The 18,421-nt window shown below is 33.8% G+C and overlaps 1 protein-coding gene across 6 annotated transcripts in view; it reads right to left on the bottom strand.

Moving 5' to 3' along the window:
* SYT1 (synaptotagmin 1) overlaps window positions 1-18,421 on the bottom strand; it is a 566,059-nt gene that overhangs the window by 453,254 nt on the left and 94,384 nt on the right. For all 6 annotated transcript variants that reach the window (XM_032296338.1, XM_032296345.1, XM_032296355.1 and 3 more), the window contains exon 2: window positions 3,119-3,251. The gene's annotated coding sequence lies outside the window, so the exon portion shown is untranslated. The remainder of the gene's footprint in view (window positions 1-3,118; window positions 3,252-18,421) is intronic.

Raw genomic sequence — 18,421 nt, 5'->3', positions numbered from 1 at the left:
TTTCATGCTGCTGGCCACCCATACTTGAGATCCTTTTGCTTTTGATTCTCTAAATCTACCTGGCATTTCTCCCCTCCATCTCATTTTCACCTGCTCAGGGGAAGAATACTGCTCTGCTAGAACCCCACTTTCTCTATGTTTTAGAAAAATATCCTACCATCTGTTTTAATTTCTCATTTATTTATAAGCAAATTTACTTTCCTTTAGCATTGATATTCAAAGTAAATGTATAATTTTTTTGTGATCTAATTGGCTTAATTTTGAGGATCATATAGTATTGTTTTCAGTGATTCTTCAATTCTCTAGTTTTATAAATTATATACTTTTACTATAATTTTGTGGATTTCATAATATTGAATCTGTGCATGAAACATCATGTATAGCATTCTTTCTATTTGAAAATAAGTTTTGAGTCCCAAATATTTAACTTCTAAATAAAACTTTTGAAACACAACCCAACTACAGTAGTGCCTGTCCATAATCTAAATACAACCTTGAAACTAAATCAAAACAAAAGACTTTTCGATTTATAAAATGATTCTTATGGACATGGAAAGAATTTAAATTATTCCAGTCTTTTCAGGACATATTTAGTTTACAAAGTAAGTTAACCTACAAACCTAAGATTTTGACCATTTTCCCTTTTTAGACTTTGTCTCCATGGAGTTGGCTATGCAGGAAGCAAAAATTAATTTTATGGGTCAAACATTCTCTGTAGTCTTTCTACTAGAACTAATGTTGATATTTGCTGTCTTTCAGTGCCCGAGGTAATCATGACATTCTGTCTTTTCATGGTTCAGAAGACAGTTCTTCATTCCCTAACTCTCATTTGAGTATATACTTACTTTAGAGTTTGGTATATTAAATTGGCAAACAATGTCTTACTTGTTGCACTGAGAAAATTATCTTACTAACATTAGATAACATGGAAATATTCAAATCTAAGCTCAAAGAATTCAATTTAGTTGTATTAATAAAGCATCTTTTGAAAGTAAGACACCCAGGTTATTCATCACAATGGACACCATAACAAAAACATAGGTTGAAATTCTCTAAAAAGTGGTGTTTATTAGATATATAAAATATTAAAAGACTTGTTATTACAAAGCTTTGCAAAACTAAAGATTCAAATATGAAAATAATAATGAATTATGCCAACTGTTAATTTAATACCTCTTACCATTATAAATATTAATCATTGTTAGACAACTTGGAAAAGCTTTTAAATAGGAGACATCCATATCCTTAATATACTTAATTAACACTAAATATTAAAATTTTAATTCAAAATATTTAAGACATATTAATGAGGAAATAAACATCCTAGAATGCTTAGTGCAGCGTCAAGAAATGAAAACATGTAGAAAAAAGTTAAAATCCAAATTTAACTTGATTTTGATTTTTTTTTTTGATGTCAGTTATATGTCTGTAGTTTTACAATGCTCTTCTATCAGTTGTTTCCTTGCTCTCATTTTGTAAAGCAGTGGTTCTTAAACTTTGGAGTATGTTATAATCACCTAATAGTGTATTTTAAATTCTGGTCCTAGGGCCTACTCCCAAAGATTCTGACTTAAGTTTGGCATGGAACCCAGGCACATATTTTTGGGATGTGCCTTTACATTACAGGGATGTAATCCCTTTACATTACAGGGATGTGCCACCACGCCCAGCTAATTTTGTAGGTTGGCTTTAGATCACATTTTGAGATGCTTCTCAAAATAGTTGTAGGACAGAAGATAAAAATGTTCCTAAAAGACATCAAAGTAGAAAAGAACAAAGTGGAAATATTTTTAGATCTGTATGGTAAGAATCATATTGCAAGGACATTAGGCACCTGCCCTTCATTGTAAAATGATTGAAATATCAAATGTAAATTAGTAATGTGGCAGTTATTTCCTAGAAAACTTCAGTACTGTCAATACTGGGTATATGCCTTTCCAGAATTACTTGTAAAGAAATAACAATTTGAAAAAAAAAGTTTCAACAATAACAACTGTGATCCTACACTGTGGTATCTTACTGCAAGAGATAGGAGAAAGTTCTAACACTGAAATAATTTATTCCTAAAAGGTGAAGAACATTATGATTCAGTATGGCATAAGTCTATAGATATATTCATTTAATAAGCAGGTTAATTTTATAGACATATATGGTTGGTATATTTCTACGTATTTTTGCATTGGTGACTCACCGTAGCAAACTTCCTGAGGGAAAGAAAAAGTTTAAGATATAGTAGTTAAATAGTCTTAAGGACAGAGCTTCACACTGTAGTGTTATTTCTCCTACATACAATGGAAACAATGTGAAAGGCTATTCTTTAGAAATCCAAACTTCAGGAGCATGGGACTCCAAGTAAAGATCATGAGATAATCTAATCACTTCACATTTACTTCATAGAATTGTGTTTATGTCTAATAAACGTGTCTTAGAAATGACTTATACCAGAGGAGTAATTTGATTGGTTAATGAAGAGTCTAAGAATGATAATTGAATTTGATGGAATTCATTAGTTAAGACATTCAACAGATACTTTACAACCCCAATTATGTACTCTAATGTATGTAATAGTTACAGTGTGATATATGTACTTCACTGCTGAATTAGGCATGTATGAAAGAATGAGACACAGCATGGTGTGCAAAGAAACATTGGTCTGAGACAAATTCTTCTCTCTCCTCTAGCCCCTCACCCAATACTCTTGCTAAATATCAGCTGTGCAGCAGGCCACAAAAGCACAGAGGCAGATGCCATGGCATATTCTTTTAGAATGCAAGGCTGCTCAAGATCATCTACAGATAATGAACCATGACAACTTTGGATTTGATGGAGTACAAAATGACAGTGGGAGAAAGCAAACATGTTATACAAGGAGCCAGTGCCCCACCAACAAAACCAGCATTTCAAAAACATTAATACTAGTAATAATTTCAGAAGATGTGACAAATACTAATTTCCCCTTAATATTACAAAGATTTTGAAAGAGATACATTTTTTCAATCTTCCAATCTTTGGCACAAATACTACCCCCTCCACCCTGCCACCACATATCAAAAGATATGGATGGATAAAGGAGGTAGATAATCAACAAAATGTGTCAAAATTTGTTTTTTCCAAATACCTTAATCAGGCAGTTCCAGTGTGATTTCCAGGAATGAAGCAGTAGACAAATGAGCAGTCTTCCAATCTGAGTCCAGGCGTTTGTTCAAGCTCTTGCTAGTTCTTGCTAGCTCTTGCTAGTTTTCCTGTTTTCCCTTGAGAGAGAGAGAATAGAAAGAATCTGTGAAAATGCTGGCCTGCAACTCTGCACATGCCTTTACTATTGACTGGGTATAGACTTCTGCTTATGCAGCCCATTCATTATTCACATCCTGGCCTAGCTTCCTCAATTCCTGGTGTGCTGGGTGCTCCAGGCTAAGAACCAATAGGTATGAATCATGCTGACATTTAAAAAAAATCCAAAAGACTAAACATTTCAAAAGAGCAACTTTTTCATATTATTCTGACATCTCCTGTTCAATGGCATTGGTCTATAGAGAAGAAATAGCACAGGCGGCACCCAGTGGAATTACCAACAGCAGGGAATTATCTAAGCAATTCACACTTTGTTTTGCTAACAAGACTCCATGTTAGGATACTGGAGTGCTATCCTTCTCTGGCAATGTTCTCCTACCTTTTCAGAATTATTGAAAAGCTAACTGAGTCTATTTTGATTTGTGAATCTCTTTGTGAGCAACAGCAGCTGCAGCAGTGCTAATAAAAAGGAAAGACATTGCTATTTACCTAGGAAGAACTTTGAAATACTGCACATACAAAAGCATCTGAGTGGTAGGGAAGCTCTATCAAATACTTTAATATTTCCCTTCTTTCCTCACTTTCTTTGCTCTTTCAGCCTCCCTTCCTCTCTCCTTTCTTTTACATTCTTTTCTCTTCTTTTTTCCCTGTTCCTTTAAAAAAAATTCTTTCTATTCTCTTTAATGCACTCCCTATTGCATTTATCTACTTTTTTGATACAAAACTGCAAAAACTTTTGCCCCATATTTCTACTACCTTATATTTGATGGTTGAAAGTCATAATTTTAGAATATGGAATCTCAAAAAAGCTGAATAATAAAGTAATATAATTCTTTCACAAATGTAAAAACACAGGTAGACAGAATTCACATTATCAGCTGAATCCTGTAGATCGATTAAGAATTGAGGCTTTGCATAGCAGAACATACATTAAAATCATATTGTATGCCACTAGTTTATAAAATTTGTCATTTGTTAACTGAAATAAATAAATTAAAAAAAAGAATTTAGGTTTTGTCAATTCCAGTGACTCCGATACAAATCACATCATTCTGCTGTCTTCACAGTTTATTTTTCAGCTCTCCAGAGGAAGCTAACATGGCAACACTCTGTTATTTGAAGATTTGCGTTTTTGTACTACAAGATAAATGAATACATAATCCCCTACAGCTTTCATCGTATTCTGAATAGAATTTTATATTTCCTCTGCAGTTATTAAACCATTCTCCTTGCCAACCAGTGGATTGGAATCATTCTTGCATAAATCCAGATAGAAGAATCTGGGAATTTACAGGGTTTGGGAAAACTTAAGGCCTTAGTTTAAAGGAATAGATGCTTCACAAGAGAGTTCTATTCCCTGAGTGGCTTCTGAGCTATAATTGGCCTGGCTGACAGAGACAAGGGAGAGTTAGCTTCAGCTCAGGCTGCTTCTAATACTTCTTTACTATCTGTGATTTATTTAATAAATATTAATTGACTATCTATTTTAAACTTTTTTTTTTTCTTTTCGGCCAGTTCTTGGGGATAAAAAAAAAGAAAAGATAGGTTCTTGCCTCTGAAAAAATTGGGGTGACATATATGGAAATAAAATCAAATATTTTTCTAAATTTGTGTCATGGTGGAAATTTGGGATATGCTAGTCATTGTAAAAAGATTCTTCTCATCCTCAAAAATAATTCTAATTTCTCACTCTGAAAGACATAGAAAACATCACCAACCCTGTGTTTGCCGTGTGTGTGTGTGTGTTCTTTAGAATACTTAGCATGAGGTGACTGAACAATAATTCCCTGAACTATTGCTATCTGGGATTATTTAATGGTTTACACATTTGTGGTTTTTCATAGCTGAATTTTTTTCAACAATGATTCCAAGCATAAAGTGGCTTCTCTTCAACTCTCTGAAAGTGTTTTAAACCTTTCTCCCATGGCTACAAGTCCCAGAAAGCATCTTATTCCTCAGAGGGAATGGCCATCAGAATCAGATTCTACATGTTAGAGAAAATACATGAGTTAGTAAGACATACCCATCCTAGAAGCCAAATAGCAAAGATTAAAAACCATCCGTCATTGGGACTATGAGCTTACAAGTGAGCAGTAGACTTCCGGCAGAGTCTGAGCAAGGGCCCCATGGATTTGGAGGTGGGTTGGGATTAGAGAGGTGGGGGTGGGCCCAAGGTGGGAACAATATATGTGTGAAGACCTAAGGCAGGAAGACGCTTTATATGTTTGACAGACTTACAAAAACAAAACGTTACTATGGCTCAAATATAGTGAGTTTAGAGAAACACAGAGGATGATGAAGCTGGAGGCGGGCATGGGTCAGTTTGTGCTGAGGGGTCTAAGTGAGGGGGATCATGAGAAGCCTCTGGAGGATCTAATTCTTCTAGCTGCTCTTTGAAGAATGGATTGAGATGGAGGCGGGAATGAAGAGGCGTAGGAGATGACATTTATCATGATTTAAAAAAATTCTTGAACCTATTCTCAGGAGTAACTATTATATTGGTTTAAAAAATAATTTTTGGATGACCTGATATTTAGTAGATTGATCTGTTTTCTTAATGTGTAAGTAATGCTATATTTTTCTTCATAGTGCTTATCATTATCTAACCTAGCTATGTACCAAATAATGAAATTTCAGTCAACGATGAATTGAAAAAATATGGTATTGCAAGCTTATGAGACCATCATCTTATAGTAAAAATCCATATTTTTACTATACTGTGTTTCAATACACAAATATTTACCATTGTGTTACAATTGCCTGCAGTATTCAGTGCAGTAACATGCTATACTGGTTTGGAGCTTAGGAGCAACAGGCCATCCCATCTAGACTACATTTACAGTTAGCATGTATTATCTAAGTTTGCGTAAGTACACTCTATGATGTTCGCTCAATGACAAAATACCGAATGGTGCATTTCTCACAACATATCCCTGTCATTAAGTAAGGAATAACTACATGTATTTTTTTCTTGCTGTTTGTCTCTTCCTCTTGCTACTATAGTAACTTTGAAAATCTACAAGAGTTAATTTTTTTTTCAGTTTGGTTTATGATGCATGTGTAGGACCTAGAATATCACTTGGCATAGAACAGTAGTAGCTCACTAAATACATCTTGAATGAGTCAACAAATGTATTGTTTTAAAAACTGTCTCCAAGATGTTAGGAATTATTTACTGCTAATATTCTTGTAAATTTGCTTTTATGCAAGGTCAACTTGCATAGTAAGGTGTAGCATATTAGATTAATAAAATGTGTCCCTGGTTATTCGTCATTAAAAACATTCTTTATGTTGATTCCATACATTGGCTATTGTGATTAACACTGTAATATGTAGGGGAATGGAGATATCTCTTCGTCATAGTGTTTTCATTTCCTTTGGATATATATCCAGCAATGGGATTGCTGGATCATAAGATAGTTTTATTTTTAATTTTTTGAGAAGCCTCCATAGAATGGTGGTTATCAGGGCCTGAGGTGGTTGGGGAGATGTTGGTCAAAGGATGCAAAATTTCAGTTAGAAAGAATAAGTTCAGGAGATCTACTGTACAATATGGTAACTATAGTTAATAATATAAGGTAGTCATAAAAATGCTAAGAGTGGATGTAAATTACTATTTTACCACAAAAATAGTAATTATGTGAGGTAATGCTAGTCATTTCACAATGCATATAGACTTCAAAACATCATGTTGTATGTGTAAATACATATAATTTTACCTGTGAATTAAAAAAGTAAATTTAAAATAAACAGTTGTTAGAGTTGTAACTTATTAAAAAGGTACAAATAAAACCCAATTGGACAAAACAAATGGATAAAAAAATTGAAGATAAAGAGGCTAATGGGAAAGCAAAATACATTTGTCTTAACATATTTCTCTGAGACTTGTTCAATTATTGTAGAGTAAGGGCCAATTATTTTCAGCATATTCTCTTGATGGTTATATAAAATTCGGAATCCTTTAGTTATTATCAATTAAGAGATAGATGCAGATAGTGGACTGTCTGGCACCCTTTATTTGACAGAGAGCCTGGGGCTATAACTTAATCCAAATGTAGGTATATTACATTTTCTAATATCAATATGATATTTTTGTGGCATATACATAAGTTCATAAAAACTAAAAGATGAAAAAAAATCTATGAGATAGAAATATTGTTTTTACAGAGTGAAATGTTTCTTAATTTATCAATTATGTTAGCCTAATTAACATATGTGCCATAAATTTCACTGGATTAGATATAAATTGGTTTAATATACCAACTTAAATAACTTAGAGAAATGTGCTTCATATATTTGTATACATATATATATATTTTTGCTAAGAAATCCTGCCAAGTTATTTGCTTATGGCACCCTTAATTTTGACTTAAGTGTGTTCATTTTTTTCCCATAGTATAATTTTTAAAAGGCTAATTTGAATATTACTTTAATATGGAAAATTAACTTTATCATAGTCAATGTAGGTTAAAAGATTCAGTGAACCTTGGCAAAGAAAGTAGAAATGATTAGATTATGATGCATTACCTCAGGTTTTTGACCTTACGTATAAGCAAATTACAGATGATATACCAGCTAATTACGTGAGACATGAATATTTTAAGGAATAATTACACTGAAATATTCTTTGTGGCAAGATATCCTATATGATATTTACATAAGAAGAATCTTGGTTTCAAAGGGCAAAGGCAGCAAATGGGGGAGAAAATAGAAGAGCAAGGCTTTCGCCTACACCCCTCAATTGTTTATTGTTAGTTTAAGAAATAATTGGGAACTAAATGATTACAAATTGTTTTAGAAACAGAATGTAAACACACTTTAGGATTATGTATGTCTTCACTTAATTACTCATTAATGGGGACTTTAATTCCTAGAAGTCCACAAACTTCTTGAAATATTTTATAAAATTATATGTGTGTATGCATTTTCACCAGACTCTTAAAAGAGGTCAATGATTCCTTTCCTTGAAATAAATGTTCAGAAACGAAATTTACTTGCCCAAAGCTTATTAGTAGCATAGTTGAAGTAGCATTCATATCTATGGATTCTCAGTCTAGTCAGTGAAAACTATGCTTTTCATTATAGACTATATATTGCCTCTGCTATAATATATAGGTCAAGTCAAGCCATCATAGGACTTTACTTACCTCTAGAATCACAAAGTTAAAATAACATAAGATACTTAGAAAAATGTTTTTGCTTTATTATTAAAATTAGAATTTGTTTGATTTTTGTATCAAAAATGGGAAAAAATTGTTTACCATATTAATCAATGTGAAATGAAAGGCACAAGAAACTTTATATAATTTTTCTTTCTGAATTGTTCAGAAAAGTGAATTTGAAAAGCTTAGCTCTCTTGTCTGATTTAATCCCTGGAACAATGCATCTACATTCACTTTTTTATTATTTCAAAATCTCAACACAGACTATGCTGTGAATTTTAACAACCTGTTTTTGTTCAACTGATTGCCTTCACTTTCTCTAGTCCTTTGTTAGGGAGGACAGATGAATGTATTTCTTTTATCTTTTGTAAATTTATTTTTCAAATTTGATTTTAAATTATTCAAAAGAGTTTAGGACTCATTTATAAGATAAATTTGGTTAGAAAGGGATCTAGTCTAGAGATTTGCTAAAAATAGTCATCCTGAGAGAGAATTTTTAAGGCACATGATCTATTGAACAGTGAAGAGTGGCATATTGGATATTGGTAACTAGATAACTAATAACACCAATACTGGAAACAGTTTTGACCACTGTAGGAATTTAGGTAAACTCTGGTCTCCAGTGCAGGAAAAAATCCCTGGGAGAATAAATTTGGCAAAAGCAAAAAAGCATGAAAAATCTCTCTCTCCCTCTCTATAGACACACACACAAACACACACACACACACAGAGACATACATTTTAGGAAACTAAAGTCAGAGTAATTGTCAGTCATAATCCTCCGTTTAACAATAATTTTTAGATTGAATAAGCCAGGAAATTAGAAGTTTACTCTGCACGGGATTCAGTTGCCCCAAGCGCAGTAGACTTCCTGACATGGGTGACTGTACAGGGTAACTAACAAGAACAATACTTTGTAGGCAATTTCAGATTTCTAGAGAAAGGAGACTTGAGAACCAGAAGAACATCGATGTGTTTTTAAATTTTTTTTAGTTTCTTGTTTCAAAATATGTCTTTTAATAAATCTTTCCATGAAGCATAATTTGTTAATATTTATGCTATTTAACAGAGTTAAACTTTTAAGTAGTTTGAAATAATATATTATTACATAAATTATCATTTTACTATAAAGTCCATTTAAGAAACAGTGAATGGAATCTTGTGTGAAAAAGGCTGAGGTGGGTGGATTGCCTGAGGTCTGGACTTCAAAACCAGCCCGGCCAACATGGTGAAACCCTGTCTCTACTAAATATACAAAATTAGCTGGGCGTGGTGGCAAATGCCTGTAATCCTAACTACTTGGGAGGCTGAGGCAGGAGAATCGCTTGAACCTGGGAGGTGGAGGTTGCAGTGAGCCAAGATCGCACCATTGCAGTCTAGCCTGGTCAACAAGAGTGAGACTCCATTTCAAAAAAAAAAAAAAAGAAAAGAAACTTTTGAGTGACAGAGTATTTTAAAAACTGTCAATTAAAAACATATTAATTGATTTATTAAAAGCTATTAGTTCTTGGTTGTCATTGGGTTCTTTAATCTAGGCTCCCCATTCATCCGCTAAAGTCATCACAAAAGTCCTGGTTGTCAAATTCCATACCTCATTCTCAATTCTGAACTTCTCAACATTGTTAATATTTTGAGCTTCTTTCCACTCTTTGTTTCAAAATTTTCCTTCTGTGTTGATGCACACACATTTTGGTTTTTCTAGTTTTGTGTTTTACTTCAGTGTATTTTTCTGCTTACTGTTCCTTTATCATATCTGTGTTTAATTTCCCCCGAGTTTTTATTCTCAGCACTCTTCTATTTCTATAATCTTCTATGTACTCCAATTACTGCTATGCTGTATATCGTTGGTGCTGGTCTCTTTACTGTACTGTAGACTCAAATTTCCCACTGATGGCTATCTGCTCACAGATGGCTTGCTGGTATATTAAACCCACAAACCTCAAATGAAATGTCGTATGCTTCTCCCGCAGCTTTCTAATTTTGTGTTCCCTAGCTCAGTATCTGATAAGAAAACTTGAATTCATCTTTGACACCTCCTAATTTCCACTCTCACATCTGATTGTCACATACTATTGATTCTTCCACTGAAATGCCCCTGGTATTCCTTTTCCTTCTATTCTATCAGTCCACTGACTAATTCAGGCCGTTATCATGTTATTGCCTATATGTGCTTTAGCTTCGTAACTGATGTCTTGCCTTTAATATCCTGCCACTTCAATCCAAGCTCCACATTGCTCTGCCCTCTAGCCTTGCTCTCTCAATACTAGCAGATCACTTTATATTGCTATTAAAGGACTTGCTTTATCCTTTGAAATACTACAGTTGATTGTATACATGTTGGCTTTTGCCATCAGATTATTAATTCCTGAGGGACACAAATGATATCTTAGTCTTTTTCATCTCCTCCATAGTGTCACCTTGCCAACTATGCACTTAATAAATATTTGTTAAATTAAGTATAAAGTGTGGGTAAAAACAACAGAAAATATGTCATCATTGGTTTAGGCTGACTGAGATGCGATGCTCCCCTCTGACATAAAGAAAGAAAATCACATTGTTGCTGTCAACAGTTTATGCTCAAATATGATCTAATATTTTATAAATCTCTAGTATTTAGTTTTTGAACAACAGATTGTTAAAAACTGTAACATACTGGAAAAGTTAAAGAGAGTTTAGAAGCCTATATTGACTTTACATGTAACTCAAAAATAGACAAATTTAAGAGAACTGAAAAATCAATGATTATTTCTCTTAAATTTGTCTTACTATTTTTGGCAAGAAAATACTTTTATCAGTATTAACTTTTTGGTATGCTTTATATGTACCCGTAGGATATAGAAGGAATAAGTACTTTCTCCAACATCATAGGGAAATTAACACACATGCCTGAGTTTTTGAATCATGCTTCTGGGCTCAGGTTGAAGCACTGTAAGTAAATAGGTGACATCTCATCAATGTTTTTATTCTGACTTAGCTGACATAAGTGATATGGCAGAAATATTTCACATACATCCTTTGAAAAGCTACACATGTGAAGAAGGAAACTACTTTCTATAGATTGCCAGGCAAAATGGATCAGCAAAATGGTATAGTAGAAAAATTGTAAGTTCTCAGAATTAGACAGACTTGAATTGTGACTTTAACACCCACTGGCCCAGGAATCTTGAGAAAATTGTTCAATTTCTTGGGTTTTCACTTTATTAAAATGGTGATAATGATCCTGATTTAGAGGTATAAGGATAAAATGGGATGACATATAAGAAATAAATGATTCAGGTACATAAATGTTTGATGTTCAGCAAATGTTAGTCCCTTCCCACTACCTTGTCAACAAAATGGAAAATAGATATAGTAAAAATGTGAAATCTGAATTAATAAAATTTGATTATATTTGTTGTTCAAGAGATTTTTTTTTTTTGAGATGGAGTCTCACTCTGTCCCCAGATTGGAGGGCCGTGGTGCTACCTCAGCTCACGGCAACCTCTGCCTCCTGGGTTCAAGTGATTCTCCTGCCTCAGCCTCCTGAGTATCTGGAATTACAGGTGCCCGCTACTGTGCCTGGCTAATTTTTGTATTTTTAGTAGAGACGGGGTTTCACTATCTTGATCAGGCTGGACTTGAACTCCTGACCTCGTGATCCACCAGCCTTGGCCTTCCAAAGTGCTGGGATTAGAGGCATGAGCCACCACACCCAGTCTATTCAAGAATATTTTTGATGATTTACTAGGTTCCAGGCAACATGAGATCTTTGATGAAAACGTATCATATGATGGAGAAGGAGCCGGGAGACTGATCTTGGTTCAAGTATCAGCTCTGGGACTTATTAACTATGTGATTGTTGGCAAGTGGCTGAGCCCACTAAGCCTCCTGTTTCTCACCTGTGAAAACCCTCAAAAGTTGCTTCCTTTGAAAGCTAAAGTAATATTTGATTTACTGGGTTATAGTTTTAAAGATGTTAAGTATTAGTATGAGATGTAGATTTGAGGAGAAAACATGTATTTGATTTGGACTTAAATATCTTATATTTGAAATGCCAATAGGAAAACCAAGCAGAAATATCTAGTAGGAAGCTGGAAATAGAGAATTATAGACTATATGCTCCAGGAGAGCAGAGATTGTGTATCACTTGCTTAGTATTATTGTTCTGTGCTCATAGTAGCCACCTAATCTGTACATGTAAAATGACAACCAGCATTTTCATAAACTGAAAAGGAAAAGCAACATCTCTTAAAGGCCTAATACATCACATGATATTTAATTCCTATCATTTAAGAAATAGATCAGACAATAAATATTGATTTTCAATATGGTGAGGAACTAATAAATGGAGGAAGATTAAAGTGATTATAAAATTTTTAATGATTTAAAATTACAAATTTTACAAAGCTTAGAAATAAGGTTAGGAATAATTTCTCATTGTCAGATTGGGTCTATTTTTATTTAGTGTGGATAAAATATATCACTTTTCTCAGTGGCATATCAGAATTTATTTGCATTAGTAGTAGTTAATGATAAAATATAATTTATATCATTATTTTATAATTTTGTAGAATTCTAAACTCTTCACATTTATTTGACCACAATAACCTTGTTATATATAAAAGTAAAGTTGAGAGATTGCGTCTTTCTTTCTTTTTGTTCTTCTAAGAGGAGAAGAAAATTTATCAGCATTTGGGGCTCAAATATTTTTTATTTCAAAAGAATTCTTTTTGTCTTGGCTACTCACTCTAAACAACCAAGGCTTCTGTGAGAGGGGACTGAGACAGTTGCCGGAGATTAAGGTCATAACACTTACAGGAATTCTTTTGCTTCAAGATTTTTAAATCTTATTATCTTTGTATAATAAGATTTAGAGCACAAATAGTAAAATAGTTTATAACACCTTTAGAGCACAAATAGTAAAATAGTTTATGCGATATACAGCATACTCACTATTTCAATTGTGATCATTCAGGGTAGGTTTGATTCATGCAGTCATTCCATTTTCAGTGAGCTAAGCTTTTGGCCTTATCTCAAATCTTCCAAAATTCTAAAGAGAGTATATATTATTCTCCCCTGCTTTATGCATTAACCCTAACTTTAAAAAGAAAATAATAGCAGATAAAGGATTTCTTTTCTGTTGCCCTGCTAAGAATCTTTTAAAAATTCAGATACATTATTATGAAATATAAGAAAGAGAAGCTTTAGTTTGGGTTTTGATGTAATTCTAATATAAAACTAACTCAAATAGAGGGAAAACCACTAAGGAAAATTTTTCAAATTATCCTTTATTCCAGGGCCTCTAAGAAAATACATGTTTAATTAATTATTCATTGATTTTTTTTTCATTCATCCTACATATTTTTATGGGACTTACTATGTACCAGCCTTTGTACTGAGATCTCAATCATGATTAAAAATTAGTTGGCTGGGGACTGGAGAGGAGGGTGTTCTAGGAAGATGATTCAGCATGCACAAAGGTTCCTCTGAAATGAGTGATCATGTGCTGAGGACAGCTGAAGCACAGAAAGCAAAGTGGGAGTGGAACAGTAGTACATTGCAAATATATACTACATTAAAAAAATCTATTCATCTGCTGATTAGCATTTAGGTTATTTCCACATCTTGGCTATTGTGAATATTGCTGCTATGAATATGGGAGTGCTAATTTCTCTTTGGCATCCTGATTTAATTCTTTTGAATAAATTCCAGAAGTGATATTACTGAGTCATGTGATAGTACTATTCTTAATTTTTCAAGGGGCCTCCTCTTGCTTTTTTAGCAGCTGCACTATTTTCCATTTTCATCAATAGCATATAAGAGTTCCAATTTCTCCACAACCTTACAAGCATTTGTTCTTTTTTTGTTTTTGTTTTGATAATGGCCATCCTAATAAATGTTAGATGTATCTCATGGTTTTGATTTGCATTGTCCTGATGATTTGTGATGTTGAGCATCTTTTCATATATTTGCTGGGTATCTGCATGTCTTCCTTAAAGAAATGTCTGTTCAGGTATTTAGGCCATTTTTAAATTGTGTTGTCAATGGGTTTTTTGGTATCAATTTGTTGGAGTTCCCACATTAAAAATTTAGCCCTTATTACCTATGGTGTGCAGACATTTTCTTCCATTCTGTAGGCAGCCTTTTCCGTCTATTGTTTCCTTTGCTGTGCAGAAGCTTTTTAGCAAAATGTAGTCACATTTTCTATTTTTGCTTTTGTTGCCTGTGATTTTAATTTCATACTCATGAAATCATTGCAAAGACCAATGTCATGTTTTTCCCTATGTTTATTTTAGGAATACAGATAAATGGGTTAAAAAAGTCATATATATATATATGTGTGTATATATATATATGTATATATATATATACAATTCAATATTATTCAGCCTTCAAGGAGAGGGAATTCCTGCAATATATAACAACATGAGTGAAACTTGAGGATATTACACTAAGTGAAATGAGACAGTCACAGAAGGTCAAATACTTCATGATTCTAATTTATGAGATAGATAAAATCATCAAACTCATAGAATCAAAAAATAGAATGGTGGTTGCCCAAGACTAGGAGAAAGGGAAACTGGGGAGTTGGGCAATTGGTATGAAGTTTCAGTTTATGAAAATGACTTAATTCTAGAGATCGTGTGTTAACTGTTCTTACCACAATAAAATAAAAAAGAAAGCCATTAAAAATTGTTAATCAGGTGGGCAGTTCTACTTAATCAGACTTGAATTTTTGAAATATCATTTTGGCTGTGTCATGGTGAGCAGATTTCAGGGAAAAAATAATGGACGAGTTAAGCTACACAATTTTTTCTTTCCAATTCTAATTAATCAAATTCCTTGTTCTTATGAGCCACATTATTAAAAAATAATTTGAATGACAGCTTGGATTTAGAATATCCTATAGAGATTAGGAATGAGAATACACACAGGCCAACCCCCCCCCCCCTCCTACAAGAGATGCACATGCACACACCTCACATATATATACTCATTCAATTGTTCCAATCTCTTTGCAAATTTACCCACTTGGTTGATGTAATTCAGTCATAAACACTGAGATAGTTTTCTAATAGTGATGTCCAATATTTATTGATCATTAGATTATACAGCATGTTTACATGAAAGAAAAGCAAAGGTATGTGACCTATGAAGTAAAGATATTATTAATTATAACACTCAAAAAAGAATGCTATTGAGTGACTATTATGTGCTAAGCAGTGGTCAAAATATTTTACCTTGTATTAAGTTATTTAATCTTTGTAACAATCATATTAGATAGCTCCTATGTATGTTTGGTCCATTATATGCCCAACCTCATTGAGATATTTCCCTAAGTTAGCTGAGTGACCCACACTTCTGTGTAGACTCTCTATGTCAGCACAATCCAAAACACTGAAGTAAGCAAACCTAAACTAAACTTAACCCAAGCCAAACCAAGCCAAACAGAGCAAAAATACGACGACAAAAACCAGAAACAAAAACAAGAGAAGAAACCTATGAAACAACAAACAACATAATCCAATAAATTCATGTCAATACAATTTAGTTGAAGAGATTGTATTGTATTTAGTTATATTTTTTAATGTCATAAAATAATGTAATATGCTCATAATTTAAAAAATTATGAGAATATTACATGATTACACTTCATCTTTGATAGGTTCTTAGTAACTTATGAGTCAAAAAGGTGTCACTGTGAAGTTGCTAAAGTATAATATCAGCTACTTAATAAATGATTATGTCCACTTACCAAAATGTGACATATCAAGCAGAAAAGATCACGTTCAACAATTACTCCATTTCAACTATACAGCTTACATCTCATGGAAGGATTGTCATTTTAACTGTACTAAGAGCCCTTCTGCCTAAATAGTTTCAAGTTGCCATTAGTAATGCCTAAGAACTGCTCATTATTAAGCAATGTATCCTATAACTACCTTCTCATGTTTATATGCCATACTGCTTGCGATCCAGAGAAATACCAACCTACTATAGGAGACACAGTTACAAAGATAAAATCTTATCTTTCTACCAAGACAAAGAGGTATAATCAATTTTCATGAAGACATGAAGGCAGCCGATTGGTTCAATATTAACGCACTCACAGAAATCTTGTATCACTATAATTTAAGAGGGTAAGAACTGTTTAAAGCCTGAAGTGTGCTGGGAACAGCGGCTCATGCCTGTAGTCCCAGCAGTTTAAGAGGCTGAGGTGGGAGGATCACTTGGGGCCAGGAGTTCAAGATTAGCTTGGGCAACACAAAAAGACCCTGTCTCTACAAAATATAAATTCAAAAAAATAGCCAGGAGTAGACAGTGCATGCCTGTAGGCCCAGCTAATCTGGAGCCTGAAGTAGAAAGTGAGCCCAGGAGTTGGAGGCTGCAGTGAACTCTGATCACATGACTGCACTCCAGTTTGCATGACAGACTGAGAACTTGTCTTTAAAAAACATTTTTTAAAGAAATAAAGCTTGAAGTAGCAAACTTAAGAAAACAGCAACAAAAGAAATACTCAATATTCAACGCAATGAATATTTTGAGTACAGAAATAAACTACTTCAGAAAGGAAGAATGAACATATATGTGTTTCTGAAGAAAACTTTAAGAAACTAATGGATGAAAGAGCCATATTGGGCTATATTAAACAATTCTGATAGTTTTATATTGCTTTCCACCTCTACCATATGTTCCAATGTGCTAAGATGTGGACACAATCCACTGGGCTAATGAACATTCTTGCAATTCAAGTATAAACTAATATTTTTAGTTCTACAGGAAAAAACATGGTAGATCCTTCTTTAAAAGTTTTAGCTAAGTTAAGTTTTTTCCACATGAAAATTTTCAAAAGTGTCTCCAGGTAACATCTCCCAGAAGCCATCTCTAACCCTATTGATTTAAGTGAGAATCCTTCCTAGGTACCTGAGCATCCTGCAACCCCCATCATAACATGATACTAATGGTGCTACACTGCACTGACTTCTGCACTTGGTCCTTTTCAGGATCCCAGGATGTCCCAGAGCAGGGAGCATTCAAAAACATTCATCTGTTACACTTAGTTCACCAAATGGTTTCATTCATGCTAAAGGAACTCAGTTTTATTGTTGCTACTGTTCTTCACAGAACTGGAAAAAACCACCTTAAACTTCATATGGAACCAAAAGAGAACCCGCATAGCCAAGACAATCCTAAGCAAAAAGAACAAAGCTGGAGGCATCATGCTGCCTGATTTCAAACTTTACTACAAAGCTACAGTAATCAAAACAGCATGGTACTGGTACCAAAACAGAGATACAGACCAATGGAACAGAATAGAGGCCTTGGAGGCAGTGCCACACATCTACAACCATCTGATCTTTGACAAACCTGACAAAAAAAGCAATGGGGAAAAGGTTCCCTGTTTAATAAATGGTGTTGGGAAAACTGGCTAGCAGTGTGCAGAAAGCAGAAACTGGATCCCTTTCTGACACCTTACACTAAAATTAACTCCAGATGGATTAAAGACTTAAACATAAGACACAACACCATAAAAACCCTAGAAGAAAACCTAGGCAAAACCATTCAGGACATAGGCATAGGCAAGGACTTCATGACTGAAACACCAAAAGCATTGGTAACAACAGCCAAAATAGACAAGTGGGGCCTAATTAAACTCCAGAGTTTCTGTACAGCAAAAGAAACAATCATTAGAGTGAACCAGTAACCAACAGAATAGGAAAAAAACTTTTGCAATCTACTCATCTGACAAAGGGCTAATATCCACAATCTACAAAGAGCTAAAACAGATTAACAAGAAACAAACAAACAAACCCATCCAAAAGTGGGCGAAGGATATAAACAGACACTTTACAAAAGAAGACATATATGAGGCCAAGAAACATGAAAAAATGCTCATTGTCACTGATTATTAGAGAAATTCAACTCAAAACCACATTGAGATACCACCTCACACCAGTTAAAATGGTGATCATTAAAAATCTGGAGAC

This window comes from Sapajus apella, unplaced genomic scaffold (assembly GCF_009761245.1).
Source record: "Sapajus apella isolate SASKATOON/1434 unplaced genomic scaffold, GSC_monkey_1.0 scaffold2, whole genome shotgun sequence".
Classification (NCBI taxonomy): Eukaryota; Metazoa; Chordata; class Mammalia; order Primates; family Cebidae; genus Sapajus; species Sapajus apella.
The sequence above is the reverse complement of the archived record's forward strand: the minus strand, read 5'-3'. Positions and strand labels throughout refer to the sequence as shown.